Genomic DNA, 16,236 nt, shown 5'->3' with positions numbered 1-16,236 from the left:
GGCTGGACCCTACAAATCACTCATTTAGATTTACTCAGCTCTTTACTTCCTGGCATGTTGCCCTCATTTCTTCAGAAACTCAGATTTACTTTAAGACTAGGTCAATTTGGAACCAAGTCTTGCATCTCAGCTTGGCTTTCACAACAGCATGGTCACTTCATAGCACAGCCCATCCTCTCACCCCCAGTTGCTCGGCAGTGTGAGTTCTTACATCTTCTCACTACAGGCATGTCATATGGTTTGTTTGCTACTAATCTTTGGAATGAAAGCCTTTAGGGGGTTAAACAGCAAAAATCATAAGAGGATTTTACTGAAAATGCGCTGTTGTTGGTCATGCAATAGAATAAACCAGCGTGTGTAATATTAATGACCGGTATATCTCGTGTGCGATGCCTGAGGGAAATTTAACAATAAAGTGAACTTTCACAAGGATGAGAGGAACAGACTCAATGCATGTCATCTGTAGAGCTCCAGCAACCCATTCAAGCCATCTTGTTCCTGTTACAGTATCTCCTCCAACTCTGAATATATGGATGTGGCTATCTTTCTGCCACTGAGGTCACATTAGTGTCAGGGCATTTTGTGTTAGCTCTTTTTTTTTCAATAAAGATATTCTTTATTCAATGGATATTTAAGTTTTAACCCTCAGCTGATCCCTGGTCTTTTCGTGCCTGGACATGAGATGATTGCCAAAGGCTAGTTCTTCCACAAGTGTTTCTGGCCCTCACCATGTAGTTCACAAAGTGGGTTCTGCAAGTGCCCAAACTGCACCCTTTTGGCGTACTTTGGCAGGTTCACAAAAGCCCACCTACTACAAACCAAAATGCTAAAAGATATTTAGGAGACATGTCCACTGTGTCCTGAGAGTTGCTCTGCACTGGATGGTGCTCGCAACAAGCAGCAGCATGAGCTGTTCAGGATACTGTAGCTTGTAAGCCAATGCCATCCTCCTGCCTCAAGCATGCTCAGCCCTCAGAGACATCACTTTCTGCAAGACTTGCTAACTGCAGTCACCCGTACAGACACCTGACGGGAACTGGGGGTGAGACCATAGCATAGCACTTCAGACCCTGCTGCAGCCATGCAGATCACCTGCTGCTTTCATGGTCAGGAAGGGACCGGTGGGCTCTGTGTGCTGCAGACCAATATCCATCTATGCATCTATATGTGCATTCACACACGTGTTCATCCATGCATTCGTCCATCCACACATCCCTGCACCCACCCAGAGGCGTGGGTAGGAGATGACACTTGGAGGGCTAAGACCTCTCAGACCCAGCTGGGCTTGCAAGACTCAAGGGATGGCTTTCATGGGCCACAGGTATTGTCCCCACCAGGGTCCCCAGTGCTAGAACTTAGACCTGCTTATTGGACAAACATGGAAAATGTACCAGATTAAGCAGCTGCCTGTGCTTTTACTGGGCCCATATTAGCAAAGTTTAAAAGAGGCAGGATGACTTTTTCCCAGATCTTGACATTTAAATGTGCCCCAGCTTGGCAAGCCTCCATTTTGTCGGAGGAGAAATGCTGACAAGCAGGGCGTAAGCAGTGAATCGTGTGCAGTGGAAAGGAGGAGGAGGCAAAACCGTTTAACTGTTTGTCCGATCAGGCATTACAGGCTGCCCCTCCTCTGCGGGCTGCTCTTCACCAGGCATGGGTGCAGAGCTTGCATGTTCTTGCGCTTGGGCTGTGACTTGCCCTGGGTTTTTGACATGCAAACCACATGTCAAAGAGTTCAGAGGGGACAAAAGCAGCCAACTGCTCCTCCTCATGAAGCACCACCAAGCTATCCCTTCAGATTACAGAAATGCAAGGTCACCATTTCGGCCGAGAACATGGTACCAAGGGTCTGGGCCACCCTGGGGCAGGGCTGCAGCACCTCTATTGTCGGACGACTGGGGGATGTGCAGACCCTGCATACAGCACCGCCTGGGCTGCAGCAGTGCTCGAGGAAGAGCTGCTCACCACATTGTGTTGTGGGTCAGTTGGACCACGGCACCATGCCTCCACACTGGGGCCAGCAGCTCCGAGGCCAGTGCCTTGAAGTATGGGGTATGAATCACACACGGTCGTTCTGTTGCAATGTATTTTTTCCAAATTCTTTTTGGCCAGTAGGCGAAATGCACCCCCCAGTGAGCTGGCAGCACACAGCCTGTTGTGAAAAATGCATTTCACAGAAGCCTGACATCCCATGCCCCTATCTTTGTCACGCACCTGGTGAAACGACACAGTGAGCTGCCTTGAATTCAAGCCAGTGTACCAAATATCACCTCCTGACCTGTTGCTATATGGCTGGAAGTTTTATTTGAGTCTTTTCTTCGTATAGCCCAAGTGAACGCAGCCTTTTTGGCAGGTGTTTCCGGCGCAGAAAGAAAACAGGCCCCTGTGGTTAAGCCGCGTAGTTTACTTCAGCTCGCTCACCAATCGGCGCTGAGCACAAGTGGCTCCCCCACCTTATCTGAGCCCCTGTGAAAGAACTCCAGAACCAGGAGAGTATTTTAACACCCGGCACTAACCTCAGTACTTAACGTTACCCAAAGAAGGTAACTTTAAAAAAAACCCACAATTTACTTGGTTTTCTGTGACAGTGGCTGCAAAAGCTGAACTAGGGCAGCAGTGCGGTGGGTGCTGCCAGCAGCTCCCATGCCCAGGAGAAGCTTCCCAGCCTCCCACAGCTGCTTGCGCACATCCCCATCACTGGAATTGCTCATCCCAACCCGAATGGAAGTATGGCTATCTACCTCCTTTCCACCAGGGAGGCTGAGGAAAAATAAATACCTCTGAAGGCTCCTGAAGGAAAATTAAGCAGCAAAATTAAGCTGAAAAATCCAGTGATGAAATATGTGGTAATACTCCTATGGACAGAGCACAGCCAAGCCCAACATGAGTGCAGGAAGCAAAGAAAAGCTTCCTGGGCCAAAGATTCAGGAGCATGCTTATCTCTACCTCTCAAACCCTACAATAAGCACTGAAGCAAGTTCAGCTTTTATCTTCCACAAAATCCCCCCATCTGGTCCTGCAGAAGCAAGCAATATTTTTTTTTTTTCTTGTTCTTTTTGTGGCTACAAAACCTTGAAGAAGGGGTTTGGGTGCCTACCAATTTTAATTGGGGTGTTGGCATCTGAGTTGAAGATGCCACCTTCAACACTCCAGCTCTTGTTTCTGCCAGTAGTCCCTTCCCCTTGAGGTTCTGCAGGGCAGAATCGGTGTGCTGCCTTTGAGTCAGCCTGAGATGGCCAAGACCGTGGGGAAGCCTGCAGGCACACCGTTTGTGGCCATAAGGTTTCTCAGCCACTTGATTTTCCTACTACATATGCACAGAAGCAGCTTTGTTTTGACAGTGTATCTTCCTCACAGCTCTCCTCACTCACCATCCAGAAACAGGGTGTTCCTCTGTCTGAGAGCATGGGCACATGAAGAAATTAAGTGACAGTGTGAATTTACAGCATGTCACTTATTCCATGGTAACTACCCATGCCTACACACTCCTACTCAACAAAACACAAGGTAAAAAAGTGTAAATTACTTCGCCCTTCATCAAAGAGCAAGAGCATTGACCCACAGGTATTTTATCCAAGCAGTTTACTCCACAGTAAGCTTTGCCTTACTTCTGGCCTAATTCTGTCCAGAATCTCCAGTCTCTTCATTTCAGGCAATTAGCTCCCTGGCAAAGATAAAGCTTTCACATCTCCTGTAATCAAATGATCTGCCCCTATTTTGGGGTGTCATATTTGTGTTCTGAGGTATAGGATAAGGAAAACCTTAACTCCTTTTAAATAGGAGCATGGTCAGGCTACCTGTTATCTCCCATTAGGTGGGAGATAAAAGGACCCAGTAGTCAAATGCTTGTTAGTGCAGGACTCAGACTTTCGCAGTTATCTAGTGTTTTTATACATGTGATGTTTATATAGTGTTTTTATATGTGTTTCTCCTCATCAAGAATCAGCATTTAAGATTCAGAAGAGAAGTGAGATTACATGGCCAAGAGCTGTCATCTTATCTTCAGACTTGGAGCTGTACACTTGCAATTGATCAGGCTGTCTGAGTCAAAAACTTCCTGGTCACTTTAATTTATGTGAAACAGCCAACTTTTGGTCACCTTGAGCCCAGTGGCATCTCATCAGCTTCCCAATGACATTTATCTGTGAAGGGGGGGTGACAAATGGTGGAAATGCCAATGACAAACTTTTCAGTGAAATATTTTTAGTCCTGAAATCCCCGTCCAAGCAATACTCCAGGGGAAGTTTTACTGAAGGGCTAGTGAATGTTAAAGGGAGACAATACTGTTTGCTGTAGGAGGATATGCTGCATCCCCTCCCAACAGGGCTGGAGACCACAGAACAGGGGAGGTGTCCAGTAGGCAGAGCCCAGTGACTGTCATTAGTTGCTTCTTGGTATAGCTACAAAGATGCCAAAATTAATATAATTTGCAACTGCACACTGAACATTACAATTAAAAGCATTCCCAAATCATAACAGCAGCGCAGCACAGTGATCTAGAGATGCATGCAGTAAGGTAGAGGGAGGTTTGTCAGATACCAAAGGAGGGACTATGCATCTTACAGCTTCTTCTTCTTCTGTCATTACATAGTTCTGATAAAACACAGGAGTGTTCCCTAATCTCACTAAACATTTTATATAACAAACATTGTCTGGCACACAGACAGCAGAGGCCTCCTTATTTCACTGCAGTCTCCTTGAAGAATTTCTTATGTGTGTGGTGGACCTCAGAGGACAAGACCTACTCCTTTCTGCATGCACCTCCCTTTGCTCCTCCATAAAAGGGATAAAGAGAGTGGGGTGGGAGAGTTCAGCTCCTCCCTGAAGGCACTGAGCACTGAATTACTGTTTGAATTGTGGGTACGACGCCCACTGAAGCAGCTTCAGCTCTCCTCCCCCAGAACGTCAAGTAAAATTACCAAGTGCTTAACCAGGTGGAAGGAATAGTATTTCATCGTGATAATTCAGCTGGCATACACTTCTATAACAAGACCACATCAAAAAGTGAAACTGCAGTCTCATGCGGTTGTTTGCAGAGTAGATGAGTCAGAGCCTCTCTCTTTCCATGCTGCAGCTCGCTAAACCTGCACTGAGTTTAATAATTTCCATTCCCTTCAGGAGAGAGGGCCATGTTCATGCTGGGTGATCACCCAAACACTCGGCACCATGTAGTGAAAGATTTTAAGGTCTTAACCTTAATGTGTAATTGATGAACAATACTTCATTTAAACGGATAGATTTAACACACATCTGCTTTGGCAGAAAACCTCATGGCTAAAAATCCAAGAACAAACAAATTTCACTGTTAATCCAGTGTCAAAATGAACTCTGGATTCTCATCTGGATTTAACTCCAGCTGTGAAGTTGACGGGGACCGTTTTATGAGTGAGGATGGCTAAAGAGGGAAGGCTCTACCCATTGCATTAACATCAGGCTGTGCGTTCACGCTGCATATCCCTCACACCCCATCAGTGTCCATTCCTGTCTCAGTAACTCCTAAGTCTGACATCAACACATCACAGCTGACTTTATATCCTGTCCAAGGGGAAGCCTCTGACGTGGCTGCCATGAGATTAAATGCCACAAATCTACAGGGTAGAATAAGACTGTCTTGATCTTGATGCAGAAATTGAACTTCAAACATTTAGGCCTGTAAGTTTACCTTTGTCTCTAATTCCTCTGAGTTTTATTTGATTCTACATCAAATATAGATGATTGTACCTTTATGCAGCTTTGTTGCACAAAGTTGTTCCTGGCAGTTTCTAGTTCTGCCTCTGGTATGACAGGTAGGGAAAAAACACCTTTAAAGTGCAATTAACTTCAGAAAGACAAACAATAGCTGTGACAAGTGCCTCCATCCCTCTCGATGGCACTGTAATACAAAATAAGGTTTAAATGCAAGTAGAAATCTGCTTTGTTATATCTCCACCCACAGTTTCAACAGCAGCGTCTTGATCATGTGTACTATGTAGCTGAATACGCTGTTTGTTTGGAAAGATTTTTCCCTAGGGATGAGACTAACCACAGAAATAAGGTGATTCCTCTAGCTGCTTGAATTCCTAAGAAAACAAGGATTACGTGAGTGCTGTCTGCTTGTCTCTCTCCAACGACTTGTTAATGCATTAGCAAATTTCCAATTAAATTAAATGGAGGAGCTAAAACCTCAGAGATACTCAGTTCTGAAAAATACCATGAAAAATGAAAACAAGTGAAATGCTGTGATCTGAGCTGAATTCATACACCTTTGAGACCTACATCCCTGGAAAGAGCTTCACCCATTCACCTGAAACATATGAGCACCTCAGTGGCAATAACTGCAACAGGACTCACCAGACAAGTATCAGAAAGGGCGTAGGAGAGTCCAGGAAGCTGGGCTAACTGTGATCTATGCACAGGGTCTATAGACAAGGGTGAAGTGCATCTTTGCATTTTCAGAATGGACACCTATGGCTGAGTTGTCTAGACTCTTTTTACAGCCGAGAGCGAGGACCATGTTTTTCTGGGGCATGGTTCACCTTACCAATGTCTGGAATAGACCAAAGCAATTGTATGTCAGAAGTACATATTTATCTCTGCTATGCTTCTGGGCTTGCTTTTCGGGAGAGTGGGTGCGAGTTAGAAGCAGACCCCTGCCCACACCATTGCACATCTGCAAACAGCTGGCACCAGCGGAGCCTGTAAGCACGCTCTTGCAAGGTAAGGAGAGAAGAATACAGCCTAGAACCATGTTACCTACAGCTGCTGATCCTCTGTTCAATTCTGTGAATGCTTCTTTCCTGACAATTCTTCTGAAGTGCTGTGCAGATGGGCACATGGGTCTGAAACACTTTGAAATACCAGCTGTTGGGCCAGCAGCTCTGCTCTAAGCTATGCTCAGAGTACTTATGTTGTTCCAAAAGCAAACCCTGCCAAAACCCACCAGTATGTAGAGCTCATATCCCAAGAGGTCCATGCATCATCACCAGCCACCTGGTCTTTCATCTGCAGGACTTCACAGCAGAGCACCGGTCCCACAGCATGTGCTCTGAAGGCTTCCTGTGCCACTTCATCTTAGGCACAAGGTGATTTTTTTTACCCCAATCACTCAACTGACAAATGAGATTGTTTGTGCAAACTGCTGGATGCTTGGCAGGCAGCTCCCCTGAGGTCTGCAGCAAACCTGGGCAGGATCAGTCCCACAGCTTGAGTCCCAGCAGAGTGAAAAATTCCTAAGTCAGATACAAAACTTGTTCAGGGTGAGGCCTTGTCTTGGAAACCTTTTCTTTAGCAACTCAAGGTCACCAAGCCTTGGGTTTCCCTACCAGTTTCATGATGTTTGCAGTAAGTATACAGGCACCAAGCACTGAGGAATATATCAGCCCTAGGTTTCAGTGTTACAAACACTATTGCACACTGGCTGCTACCACTTGATGTCACTGGGTGTCACAGATCTGGTGCTTCCCTGAACCCCAGGGCATTCACAGATGCTCTGTCCTCTTTTCATGGGGTCACCCTGGCCTCAGCACCTCCAAAATAGCCACCCCACTTGCTCTTGAGCTCAGACGACTTCTTCCCATGGGCACCTGAGCTGGGGACACGCGCCCTGAGCCCTGAGCAAGGTTTGGGAGAGGAGCAGGTGCTGGGGAAGCGAGTGTGAGGCTGTGCACGGGTGTCACAGCCTGCTGCAGCACAAGTACAAAATGAATTTTCTTTTTCAAGGGAGCATATTAGATTTTGCCTTTAATTCTGTCTGAGAGTGCTGGGTTGGCGGTGGCCTTAGGTGCCCTTCCACACTTTCCTGCATGGCAGAGGCTGATTTCACAGGAAAGCCCTTCGATTTGACCAGAAAACTCAGGTCATTCTTCATGTTGCCCATTGATCAATGAATTCCTAGTTTGGGATGTCACATTTGTTGCTCTTCTGCCAGCAGAAGAATCAGAGTAAATTGTCCGAATACCCCCTTGTGCTGCAAACCACACCAAGTGAAAGCAGGAGTGCGGAACTGAGGAGAAGCTCCCTTCAGACAACATTGACTCGTCTCTGATACCTTCAGTTCTCAGTAACCTTTTTCACTTTTTACAGCCTCAGCTATTTCCTCTCACTACACTTTAGCTCCTACCATTCTGCTTACAGCAGCCCACCTCTCTCTCATCCTTCCCCCTCCTACCTTCTTTCAAGACCTTCTTGAGAGCAAACCACATCCTTACGTTCCTCTCATTGTTAGAGCCTCCACCACTGCTGCTGTTATGGTTCTTCACTACTTTTTGATCAAGTGGTCTAGCGCAGCTCTGAACCTAAACTGCTCTTTAGATGTTCCCATCTGCAGGTGTGCAGACCATCACAGTAAGCTATATTTTACATGTTTGAACTAAATTCCCCTTAACTACACCATATACACCTCAAAGCCATAGATTATTCCTTGCAGTAAGTGTGAGCTCTCCATCAATTTGAAACGCAGGGCAGGTTTGTGGTCCTGTAAAAATAGTTTACTAAACAAACTCCTGGACACTTCAGGAAAAGAAAGAAAAAATATGATTCCTGTATGTGCCATTTACCGGGGCTTAATTTTGCGGCTGTTAATGCTAAATCTGCACTGTCGGATCATTCAGTGATTGACTCAGACTGGAGGTAACTGAAGCACAGGTACGTGACTAAATTCTTACTGCACCCCTAGCAGAATACACACTTACCCACTAAAAGCAGAGATCAGTGATCTCAAAATCCAGCTGGTGCCGGTTCTTGCAGACTGCATCATCTCTATCCCTTGGCTTGCCAATATTTTGCATTCTGTTACCCCAACACCCTTTGCACTGTAGAAGTGATTGGGTTTATATTTGTCTTAGGGGATTTGCTTTGTTATGTCCAAGCAGCATCTCTGTCACAGTCAGTCAAGTGTTTTGCAGCTTGATCAACATCTGTTACATCAAGAGGGAGCTTCCTCATTGACCTGGGACCACACTGGGAGGAAGCACAAGATGCAGACCTGCTTCTCAATGACCTGTCACATATATGCACACAGCCTGTGAAAAGAAAATGGTTTTGCAAGGATTGTACTGCACATGTGAGAAGATCAAGAGTGGAGGTCTCTAGACTGAAAAAGGTGGAAATCTGCTGTGCTGAACTGTCCAGATGGGGAGCAACACAAGAGACACATTGCTCTTTTGACATCTGACAACCCCTAATTCCTTCACTGTGTTGCCAGTGCATTCAAACCTGAGAATGTGGTCAGCACATCAGGAGGAGATATTTCCATTCCTGCAGGTCTTGTCCCAGACAACCTTCAGAAGATGGATAGAGAGGAATTCACAGGGGAGTTTTCCTCCCCAAGCATTTAGCATGGTCAATGGGAAGCATGCTCCTACAGGCTGGCTCCCTTGGCCAAGCTCAGTTCCTCACAGGGAAGCAGAAATATGACTGCATTGTCAAATACCATGGATGTTTTACACCTCCAGTTGGTCTGATGAGGCACATGACAACTGTACTTTCCACATCTCCTTTCTCTTTGATGAGTTCAAACAGGTCTGGACCTGCCCTTGGCCCCATCCCCGACCCATGATCCTCAGTCCACAGGGAAAAATTGAGTCCCTGCATCACCCTCCATAAGTGGCAGTCCTACCTAGCTGATGTTTTGAAGCCATTACCAGATCCCTTCCAGTGAATGGCCATAAGTACTGACAGAAAACCTATTTTTGCAGACTTGAGTCTGACCCTGCTTGTCTCTGATTCTGTCTTCTCTTTGCCCACAGATGTCCTCTGCAATACTTGTGAGATCAAGAAAGAGCAGACCTCAGTCCATCACGGTCACTGCCTGCTCCAGCTGTGGCTTCTTCACTCACATCCCCCTGGGAGCATCAAACCACAAGATGCTTGCAAGGATGAGAAGTCCCCCACAGCTGCTTGCTGTCATGCAAAGCTGTGTATGCACTAGAGGCACACCATGAATTTGTCATTATTTTACTTTAATTTTGGTTTCTTGCTCCTCTTGCTCCCAATTGCTGTATTATCCTGGCAAACTTCTCTTGCAGATTCTGGTGTTCCAACCACTCTTGGTGTCTTACAACCCAGTCGTGAAGCCCATTGCACCCTGTTAAACCCAGGCCAAAGTGGGACCTGGTGTTTTGGTGAACCAATCTCTTAGTACCACATCAACACAGGCACATGCTTCTTGGGAACTAGTGGTTTTAGCTCAGGCACCTCTGCATGCTGCTGCCCACGTGGACTACAGATGTCCCTCAGAGGCCAGTCTCCTATGTCTCTCATCCCCATCCCAGCCAAACCAGGGGATTGTAAGAGTTAGACTCAGCCTTCTTGTCAGACATGGTCCTGCCACACCCTCTGGGACATCCCTGTGGCCTTGCAGACCCATCACTGCCACTCCGGATATCGACATGGCTCCTCTCTTTTGTTTAGGTTGGGGCTCAGCTTTCTCAGGCTGCTGCCTCTCAGAGACCTTTTCAGCAAAATGGCTGATTCATTGCCTCCTTCCTTTTGGGCTTCAGAGAAAGTGTGGCTAATTTCTCTGTAATATGTACCTGCCAGGGCAACACCGGCATGGGGCCGTGCTTCTGAGTCCCTGTTGTCTGTGTTTCCCAGCAGAAAAGCACAGCATCACCTTCACAAAGTGGTAACAGCTTTGAGAGCCCCAGATCCAATCAAAGCTTTTATTTCCCTATCTTCTTCCATACCTGCAAGTCCTCAGAGGCCCTGGCACAGCTTTTTTTTCCACAGCCCAGGGATTTTTTTTAAGTGTTACATAATTATCTTTAGCACTGCAGTTGCTTACGTACCTCTGCCCTGTACAGAAATGAATGTAATTTCCATTCACATTCATGCTGACTCTGCCCATCTGCTGCAGCTTTGTCCATTGCGCTTGTGAACAGCACCTCTGAGCTCCCAGGCTGTCATCTCCTCTTCCCACCCTGGGTGTCTTCTCCTGGTGCTTGAAGACATGATGTAGTCCACTGCTGCTTCTGTAACTTATTCCTCATGCCTGGCACATTCATAGCTTCTCTTGTTCATCACAGCACACACAGCTCAGCAGGCTGATTTTGTGGAGTTAAAGGTACGGTGTTTTCATGCCACCCTGCCTGAGGTTTCAGTCTTCCCACTGTTTTGGTTCTTCTGTCATATGCACAACATCAAAGCACTGCCCTGCAAACATCTAAGCTCCTCTGCTCAGCGAATGCTCTGTTAATTCTGCATAGCTCAATAGTGTCCCTGAGCAATTTGTCCCAGATCCCAATCAGAAATTAGTAACTTTTCAGGAACCCAGTTAACCAACCCCTTCTGCCTTAGATCTTTCCAAAACCTGCCTCTGTTTTCATATGTTATTTGTGCTCTCTGCTTAAAGCTATATCACTAATGTGTTTAATACGCAATGCAGTTATATCCCTCCAGTCTCTGCTGTGCAGTTACACAGAGTTAACTCCACCAGCATCGGCTGACACCTATTGCAAAAATCAAATCCACCAGAACTAGCTATTCTCAGGGGGGAAAAGCAACTTTCCAACTAATCTTCTTTTTGCTGGGCAAGGCTCATAGGATTCCTTTCATCTGTAAATTAAAAGTTAAATCGTGACATCTCTGTAGTGGGAGTCAAAAGCACACATCAGCTATGAAAGCAGGAGGGGAATTTCTTGGGTAAAGATGCCTCATTTTCTTTAAATGCCTCCAGATAGTCAGGGAAAAATAGCACAGCTATGGCCCTGCACGTTAGAGAGCCAAAAACCTGAGGATGCTCCAGAGCAAGAGCAGTGCATCACTTTTCTTGGCAGCCAGGTGGAGAGTTGTGGAAGCCATGGAGCAGAGTCAGAAGCTCCTCTCCTTGAGTTTATCTCCTTGAGTTATGTCTTGTACTGCATCAGGAGCCTGAGACTCTATATGGGTACCCTGGCTGTTCCCACTGCAGAAAAAAAAATCTTTCCCATCACAAAGGAACAGCTTGGGAAACATTGGTAATTTATCCCGTTTTTTATCCTGGAAGGGTGAAATTCTAAGGGTGAAAAGACCATAGTTTCTCACCTCACAGCTACTCTCCCTGGTTGTGCTAAACCTAAATTCTTGTGCATGTTGTGTTCGGTCTCTACTGTTCACCCATAAGGGAAACGGGAACATTTTCAAGGTGATGACACTTCAGTGGGATCTGTTGACTGGGCACTAAATCCTTACTGTAAGAATGTCCCTGTCGCACACATCAAGATCAGTCCAGCCCAGAGTCCAGTCACTACAGTAGTGCAAGAGCATGCTCCAGAAAGAGTGGTAGGGGTAAGTATGGAGGGACCTTTCCTCTGCTTTACCCACCCAGTACTCAGCATAACTCCTTCAGGGAGAATTTGATTTCTAAAAACACATCACTGATGAATCAGATGTTAGCTCAGCCCATACCCATGTTTTGTACAATTAAAAAGGGCATTATGTTGATAGTTGTGATTACAATCTGTTAAAATAGTAATTAATGCATCAATATATTGTCCCTTCTCTTTCTGTCCTTATGCTTACCTACTCCCTATGCCTTCAGTGAATTGAAATGCTGGAAAGCCCTAATCCCATAAAGTTGTGTTACAAATTCATTCAGAGCAAATTCTGCGGATCAAACCCATCAGCAGAAACATTTCTCAGAAGGGGAGCTAGGACCTGGCAAACTCAAAAATACCCACTGGCACCAAGATCTTTTATGACCGCTCCGAAAGTACTTTAAAAAAAGGTCACTGCCATCTCCCCATTTCACATGGTGGGCAGGTGGAGCCGTGGCTTGTCTGGTGTCACCCAGCTGCAGCAGCAGGGCTGGGGACAGTCAGGGTGTCTGTGCAGTAGTGTTTCACGTCTGCAGTTCATCCTCCTGACATTCACCAGCCAGACACAGAGAGCAGGCTCAGGCATGGTGAATCCATTTGGGTCAAGCTGATCCTGAACAGGTCGGTTACACCAGCAGTCAGTTTGGAGTTGTGTTACTTGTGCAGGCTTATGGAGGCCTAGTCTGGAGCCTGGATAAATTTAAAAGATCCCCATTGACCTGACCTGGCTTTGGCCAAGTCCTGCATGATAGGAGAGGGATTGAACAGCAGTGTTCATTGTCTAAGCCAATGCCTTAATCATGGGCCAAGGTTCTGGTTTAGTAGGGCAATAACTCTGATGGATGAGATACCATCACAAATTCCACATACTACATTATAATTTAACTTATATGTATATATTTTAATGTCCAAGATCTATTAGAAGCCCTAAAACAGATTCTTATGAAATCCTGTGACCTTTAACCCTTACTCAGATGCATGCTGTGTTAAACATTGCAGCATTCACAGCAGGATGGCACTGACACTGGATTTTAAGCAGCAGAGCTGGTGACATGTTGGTAGATAAATCCAAGCATTTAGTCAAGGTAATAGCCAGAAAGTCACTTAACATTTTATATATAAAAAGAGCATAGTTTTCTGAGAAAGCAGTTGCTTATGTGTTACCAGAGATTTGGCATATAAGACACATAAGTCTCCTTCCAGCTGCTTCTATATCATTAATTCATCTACCAAGTTGAGGTCTTGGGTCTCTTCCCTCACACACTGGGGCTGGCTGTCCGCCTTCGGCTACCGTGGCCCTGCCTGTGGCTAGCAGACACTCTCAACCACATCCGCAGCAGTCAGCATTTGCAAGGGACCTTGATTTTCAAAGCAAAGCCTGGATTTTGGAAAATCTCACCTTTTTGTGGTACCTGAACAGCAATGGAGCCTTTTGGGAAGGCAACCCAGGGGGTGTGGAGAGACATCTGGGTCTCAGCGTGAGAGATAGGTCAGTTTGTGTCCTCCAAGGCACAGCTGGGAGCTGCTGGGGAGCCGGTGCCCGCCGGAGGCTTCTTGGAAATGCTGCAGACACGAGCGAGCGAGCACCTCACACCGTGCGGAGGCATCGGTCGTCGTTTCCTTCCTCTTTTCCAGAGACAGAAACAACCACCACCATACACAGGCCTGTGCCCTTCTACTCCACCCCTGCATGAATCATACTGACGGCTGCCCAAGGTGAGAGGAGTAATGACAGAAATCCCCCCACCAGCCCTGTGTGGGGTGGTTGTGAAAAACCTGAGACAGACATGTTGCTCATTCACTTCTTCATAACCAGAAAGGCAGCAACAGCTATTATTTTGTTTGCTAATAACTAATTCAGGGCTCTTGCAGCTGATCCCTGCGAGGCTGGAGGCCAGCTCCCTGCACTCAGAAAGGGATGTGTAGCAGGTTCTGGCTTGGTGCTTTGAGAGCCCCCCCGAAATGCAGCAGCTGGAGCCCAGCAAAGCTGAGATGCACCCTCCAGCCTGTGCTACCAGCACAACAGTGCCTGCAGAAACCAGGCCTGGTAATGACTTAGAGAAACAATGAGTTTAGAAACGGCACACAAAATAAATCTGTTACTGCAAGGACACCTGCAAGTGACAGAAGTCTGACTGTGGCAGGGCTGACTGTTTGCAGAGTAGGGCAGTTGCCTGTGACGCCTGGTAAGGGAAGCCCTGCGAGGCACCTCTTCTGTCCTGCTTAAAACCTGTCTCTCTCAGCTGCCTGGGCAAGGCTGCCTGGTGTCAACGCTCTCCTTCTGCCTCCCAAGCAACACAGACCATGAGGGCACACAGCAGCTGCGTGGTTGCGCTGTGATGAAGCGAGAGGTCTAGGGCAGGGAAAAGGCCACCGTAGCTATAGTTAAGCAGTTATGTCTAGATATGCACAAAGGTTGTTTTGTCCCCGAATTTTGTTTTCAACAGTTGGCTGCTCAGAGCACAACGTGAAGGGCATGCAGCTCTGCTAGGATAGGTAAACGCTGATCACTGGTTAGGATTTTTTTCATTTACAGCTGTGCAGAAAATCTCCGAGACATAAAATATGTTTCCTCACATCCAGAGACAAAAGTTCCTTACCATCGTTTCAGAGCAAGGAAGTTTAGTGAACCCAATTGTGCTCATATCTGGCTTTTTTCAGAAGCTGAACTGACTTTTAATTAAGTCAAGGTAGTTAACTTGCTCACAAAGGCAAGAGCAGACAAGCCATTCTGATGTTCTGAAATGAAGCTTTTTATTCTTTGTATATTAACCTGAGCCCCGTGTAGCAGAGGCATTAGGAGAAAGTGCTAAGAGCTGTGAATTGCCCCATTTATTTGAAATTATTTTAATGGCTGTATTCACTCGAATGCAATAGTAATAGAGGAAAGGCTGAGGTGTCAGAGTGCCAATGTTCCTTTTTTCTTCATGTCTGATCCCTGTAGTGATTTATTTCACAGTGATGCCATGTATAAAGAGACTGCTTTAAATGCATTTTCCTTATCAACACAAGCATCAGATAGTATGTGTTCACACACCTTAGCAATCGCAGAGTACTCACAAAAATTGCACAAATATTTGCAAACTGTTACTTGCAAATATCAGGCAAAACAGTATCAGTTATATCTAACAAGACTGAATAATTTCCCATATGAAAAATGGGGGGCAGGGGGGAAGATCTGAAGCATATTTTTATTATTTATTCTTAGAAAATATTTCTATTGTATGCTGCAGATCAAGCAAGTAAAAGGCTGGGAAATCTGTATTTAAAATAATGTAACATTTACTCATCACATTTTGCAAATTACTAAAGGAAAATCTTCTTTCCTGCTAAAAGAATAGTTTCCAATTTTAATCGCAATTGCGTATCTATTCAACTTTTTATCCAACTCGCAGAATTCAGTAAAACAGTGACCCAAAATGACTTCTTCTGTCAAAATGAGAAGTCAGACAGTGACGAAAATAACTATTTTTGTGCTATTGCTGTTCTCATTTTAAATTCCAAGTATTTTATATATATCTTTTTAACTTTTAACCTATTTTAATAGCAAGCGAAAGTAAAATTAGCAATGGAGTAACAAACTGAAAGGTATCAGTTTGAGAAAATAGAAAGGGAACATTTGGGCAAAATCTCTTCCCTTAGCTGAACAGCTTGACCCAGCTGAGGAGAAGCTGTACATTTTTTATGTCTCCCCCAATCAGCTGTTTTTCAGAGCAAAAGAAGTTGAAACTTAACATGTGTGCCCAGCTGTCTTTTGAATCTGTTTTGAACATTAGGGCCAGATTTTTACCACCAAGCCATACCCAGGGACCCTGTTGCCCAAGTAACGCTAGCAAAACCACCCTGGTAGGGTTTGACAGGAGACCTCAGCAGTCCCTCTCCATTCACACCCTGGGCAGCACAGCTGCAGTTGTGCAAGCCCCTCCCAATAAGCCATTGGGCCAAATATTCGGCTGAGTTCTGA

This window comes from Strix uralensis, chromosome 4, assembly GCF_047716275.1.
Source record: "Strix uralensis isolate ZFMK-TIS-50842 chromosome 4, bStrUra1, whole genome shotgun sequence".
In the NCBI taxonomy this organism is placed as follows: domain Eukaryota; kingdom Metazoa; phylum Chordata; class Aves; order Strigiformes; family Strigidae; genus Strix; species Strix uralensis.
This window is presented reverse-complemented; position numbering follows the sequence as displayed.